Here is a 6,000-nt window from a genome sequence, read left to right on the forward strand (position 1 = left end):
ATCAGATCGTTTTTTTAGCAGTCAAGATATATCTAAGTCCGTTTTCACATTATCCGATCCGATATCGGATGTCGGAAGGATTTCAATAGAAAAAATCCAAGATGGCGCCTGTAATGTATGGGATATCGGTCCGACATCCGATATCGGATCGGATAATGTCGGTCGCTTGGTGATAAACGGAGTTAACTCAAAATTCTCAAAAAAACGGTTTTTGTATTAAACCAGCCTATCACCGAGAGCACTATACGATTTCTTTCTTAAACAGGTTTAAACCGTGCGTTAAAAAGAGATAGCACACAATGCCCCCTTTTACTTTTACAGACAGGGTATATTTTCGATTTATGCTAAAGTAGCCTTCAGATTGTGAAAACGCACTAAATAATAATAAGAAGATCCGTCATACCGTTTTATTAGGCAGGCGTCCGGTTTTTTATCCATAGCCCAGTATTTAGTCCATCACTTTCATCAAAATAGCCCAGTTCATTTTAGATTCCATTAACTCTCAAGTAGTCCTTACACCCTGGCGGGTGCTGCCTCTGCGTGTGTCCCATGATACGGGCAAGGGCAACATCCGCTCGGTGTACCCCTTACATTTCATTAAAGTGTCAAAGGGCCTCTACGCGTTGGCTTCGGCCCCGCGCACGCCTCCCAAAGGTCCGGAACACCATTGTTCCGTGATGGGAAAGATCCCTCATAGCCATAGAACTATGTGTATCTTAGGTACTTTACTAGGAACTTTAAGTATATACCTACGTTTCATATTTTGCATAATGTACATTTAATATTCTGTGCACTCCACAGTCAATAATTTCACCCTTCCAATAATTGAAAGTTCTCAAGCTAGATTACCATTTTATTAATCGTAGTGGGCATTCGTTTAATTCCAGAGATATTGCGCAGTTAAGTGTATAGGAAACCCATTAAGGCGGGTGGTTCGCTAGGAATTTATATTATGGTTCCGTAGACATTACAGGCATGTTGTCAAAGGCATTGGGGTGATAGTGGATGAATACTAAAACCTTTTTCTTGGGTAGTTTAATGACATAACCTGAAGGACGTAAATGGGCCACTTATTTTGTAACATGGGTATTTTTTACGCGATTCATACTCAGAATCGAGAGCTTCCTGATAGGAGAAAAAAAATGTCCCAAGATTTCCATACATTTTTTCGAACCTTCCATTCCGTTACCGCCATACAAAATGTATGAAAAAATGGTAATGGAATGGGAAAAAACCTTGGGACACTTTTTTTCTCCTATTAGGATTGAAAAAGCTCGCGATTCTGAGTGGAAAACACATAAAAATTTCCAAATCCAAATAAAAGTGGGGTCAAATAAAGTAGAGGAATAATCATCTTCCTTGTGTTATACCGGCATTTGCCATGGCTCATGGGAGCCTGGGGTCCGCTTTGACAACTAATCCCAAGATATGGCGTAGGCACTAGTTTTACGAAAACGACTGCCATTTGACCTTCGAACCCGTAGGGTAACTAGGCCTTATTGGAATTAGTTCGGTTTCCTCACGATGTTTTCCTTCAACGAAGTAATAGAGTAGAGGAATGAAATATAAAAAATACTATAATATTAATACAAGTAAAAACTACTTAATAATTAAATGAGTTCGTCTGTTGACCGATACAGACTGACTGACACACATTTTTATTGTATTTTTTTATGGGAACTCTGCACGCCAACCAAACGACATTATCATTTTATACCTAAAAAAAAATTATATACAATGTATACTTGAAAATACAGAAAACCTTATTAACTCAGGGACAAAACACAAAAAACTCACGCTTGCGTTTCCAAAAGGGGTGAGCACAGCACATTGAACTGCTGTTTCAGTGCCACTTTTAAATAGTCACTGATTTGAAAGTAAACGAAATTGCGATATTGCAGATATAGGTTGCTAGCCCTTCCGCCCACTACATAATTAAACGTACGTGTAAGGTACAGCGGGGCAAATGTCGACAGAGGGACAATTGTAACTGATCCATTTTTTCCATTATTAGACTATGATGTTGAGTTCTATATGTATCCACTGAACACGCCTACCATAATGTATAGGTAACCGGTGGTCACTCCATTTAATAATGCAAACATTGTAAAACATAGAAAAAATGGACTAGTTACATTAGATTTGACCCCCAGTTCAGATTGAAACGAAAATATCTGCTCCCTTGATGTGAAAAACGACATGCGACATTTACTCCCCTTGTAACATCCGTTGATGGTATCTTCGCACCTCAAATGTCTGCCTTCGTGAAACATCTGGGTGAAGCAATCGCCGAACGATGGGACAGATCCCTTAGCGTGGTTATGGGCTGGCTAAGATCGAAAATTACAATTTCCATAATCCGTGCTATACCTACAAGCAGGTTGTCTATTGTTTGCCCGACAGTCATTTAACATAATATTCATTTGCCCGAATCTAACTTGCCTGAATTTCATTTGCCCGAATGATTTGTTTACCATAAAAATCATATGACATACTCGTTGTTTATCCGAATATTACCTTCCATAATCATACAATGCCATACTATTTGTTAGCCATATTATTAAGTGCAATAATATGGTTTCATAGAATATTCAAACGCCATAAGCAATTATTGCCATATTAATTGTTGCCCATATTATTACCTAACCTAACCTACTTTCTGATAGCAGTTTCATTTTCCAGGGGTCACAGTTCTAACCTAACCTAACCTACTTTTCTAGCAGTTTCATTCTCCAGGGGTCACAGTTCTAACCTAACCTAACCATACTTTCTGATAGCAGTTTCATTTTCCAGGGGTCGCAGTTCTAACCTAACCTAACCTACTGTCTGATAGTATTTTCATTTTCCGGGGGTCACAGTTCTAACCTAACCTAACCTACTTTTCAAGCAGTTTCCTTTTCCAGAGGTTCACAGTTCTAACCTAACCTAACCTACTTTCTGATAGCAGTTTCATTTTCCAGGGGGTCACAGTTCTAACCTAACCTAACCTACTTTCTGATAGCAGTTTAATTTTCCAGGGGGTCGCAGTTCTAACCTAACCTAACCTACTTTCTGATAGCAGTTTCATTTTCCAGGGGGTCACAGTTCTAACCTAACCTAACCTACTTTCTGATAGCAGTTTCATTCTCTAGTCCTTCTAGTACCTATTATAGTAGTTTTCGATTCTGCGAAAGCACATTATGGAAATTGACTTTTCTGGACGCTAATTTGTATGACAAATGATGGTATGGAATGTGGTAATTACGGATTTCGATGATTCTGACAAATGACATTATGGAAACTGACTTTATGGGAAACAAAGTTTCTGGCACTAGATTAATATAGTAAACAATGATTATGGCATAAGATGTTATGAGAAACAATATTATGATTGTTGAATAGGATGGCAAATAAAATTATGGCAAATGAAATTCTGGCAAATGGGGGTATCCCCTACAAGCATCCGGGGTACGCGCCACAAATTTAAAACGTTCAAAAACTTCTTTGGCCTAAATGATGGCGCAGCCCTACCCAATCCTTCCTCCACTTGATAAATTTCCCTGTTTTGTTGATGCTTGATAAATATTTTATTCTTATGGTTCAGATTGGCCCCGCTGTACCTTATCACATACATACAGTCAACACAGACATAATACATAGGTAATACTTATTACAAACACAAAAATAAATGCCCAATGGATTCGAAACACTTTAGTGCTTCGTATCTACAGCGCTATCCGACTAGAAGGTCGTTGAACCTAAATTTGTTTTTACACGAGTACCTAGTCAATATATACGACACCATTTGCACAAGCTAATGCAAATCCAATGGCGCTTATCAGATCTGGCGCCAAACAGGCCTATTAACTATAAACTGTACGGCTTGAACAACGTGCTGACTGTTCCGGGCACCGTTCCGTCTAGCGGAAACTAGGACGAAATAAAGGTGGGTACACACGGAATATTCCCTTATAAAGTGAGGAATGTACTGGGTGGGGTGGGTTTCGCCGTTAAACGTAAGTTTAGCGAAAAAACTAGAAACTGTATAACTGTAATCTTTGTTTTCAATAAATAAAAAAAAAGGACCGTTCAATTTTGCATAGTGACTTTGGCGGTCATAATCAATAATCGGAACTATGGGAGCAAAACTTTAAAAAAACTTGCTATGTGGACATTTTAGAGTTACTTACAGCCATGAAAATAGAACCGTTTTTCCCCCGAAGGGTAAAAAACGGATATTTAGGTTCCTGCCGAAGCTTGAACCACTAATGAGATTAACACCTTCATAACTCGGCCCTAATCGAGTGAATTCCTCGACTAGTAGCGCCATCTGGCGCGCCAGTCAAGTACTAGTGTCGCCCGGTTACCAGCGCTCGGCTGCTTTTTCCTCAGTACCTTTAGCCGGCAAGGCCCTTAAGGGTGGTTCAAGCTTCGGCAGGAACCTAAATATCCGTTTTTACCCTTCGGGGGAAAAACGGTTCTATTTAGGTGTCCGTGCCTTCGCTTGAACCACTAATGAGACGTGTTTAAACCTCTGCCGGCGCTGGTTAGGGCGTACTGTGACTGATATACTTTATTTATACAGAAATGTCATAATAAGAAATAGGAAGGTATACAAAGGGATGTTTCAAAATTTAGCCACTAAGGTTTCATGAGTTGAAACTGACTCCACACAGCACAGCACAGTTATCCATTATGACTCTATGATGGTGGTGAATCACTTAATGTATGTATAACATAAAACCGACAGGAAGCCAGTAGTTAATAGATCGGTATTACAATATTTACGGAAATAAAACCTGTTATTTCAATAACATTTTTGTGAGAAAATATCTGTAGCAACCCAAACTCTGAAGAGCTTCCCCTTCATCAATGGGTGTTACATCAACGTCGGCTAAATTTGTCTCGCGTTTCCCTTACAACAGTCCCTAGTCAGAACAAGATCATATACATGTTTTTTGTCTTATAAATTCACCAAGATACTAGTCTTCTTCTGCTTAAGATAACTATAATTATATCATGTAACTATAATACACAAATTATATCATAGCACTGCCATGAGCATTATGACATTATGTTTAAATTTTTATTTTTCATGTAAATTGATTACTGTACCATAAGTAATGCGCCTATATGTATCTCCGAATATGCACATATTATTGTTAGTATACTGAGTAATAAGCAATATTGACATAGCTTAAACATTGTCTTACATAGCCCACTGCCAAATGACAACATTTCCCATAGCATAATGTGTTATGAATTCTGTATATGAAATATACATTTGCCAAAACAATTGAAATGAACGTTTGAGTTGGAAGAAATTGCACGCTATCATATGTTAATTTGTAATTTATACCCACATCACGATAATGTATGCGTTACTGCTGGACTGGTAGCAAAATTGCAAATAAGATGATAATACATTTTCGGCTTCTGACTGAATTGACAATACCATGGCCATGGTTAGCTAAGGATCCATATAATAAAAGGTAAGCTCCTACTCAAAGTCTTTACGAGAACGGAAACTATGCAAATTTTTCCTATTAAATTAAAATGGGTCAACTGAGCAAAAAGCTTTCTGATACAAGCGATTGAAACGAATCAATGATTTAATGAGTCACACATACTTAGGCGAAGATCAAATGAAGGCAATTATTTCTAATTGAATTGATTTTGATACTTCCATGAATATACATGAATGTTAATGCGGGAATCCTCTCTACACTGTACGCGTCAACATTATTTAGTCTTTTACTATGTCTAGCTAGTATGCTTTTTTCGATATTTGAAATATTTAATTTGTGTTTGAATAATTATAAATATGTGATGCATATATTTTTAGGCTTATCATTTTTATGACTTATGTGCTGACTAGCCGAATTAATAAAGGCAAAATTGTACGATTCGTGAGCTAGTAATTCTAAAACATTACGACTTATGGCTCTTTAGTCCATTTCGATATTCTAATAAGACTGTAAGACGACAGATAACTCTTCAAATAAGGGTTAATGATGTACG

Source organism: Leguminivora glycinivorella, chromosome 18 (assembly GCF_023078275.1).
Source record: "Leguminivora glycinivorella isolate SPB_JAAS2020 chromosome 18, LegGlyc_1.1, whole genome shotgun sequence".
NCBI lineage: Eukaryota > Metazoa > Arthropoda > Insecta > Lepidoptera > Tortricidae > Leguminivora > Leguminivora glycinivorella.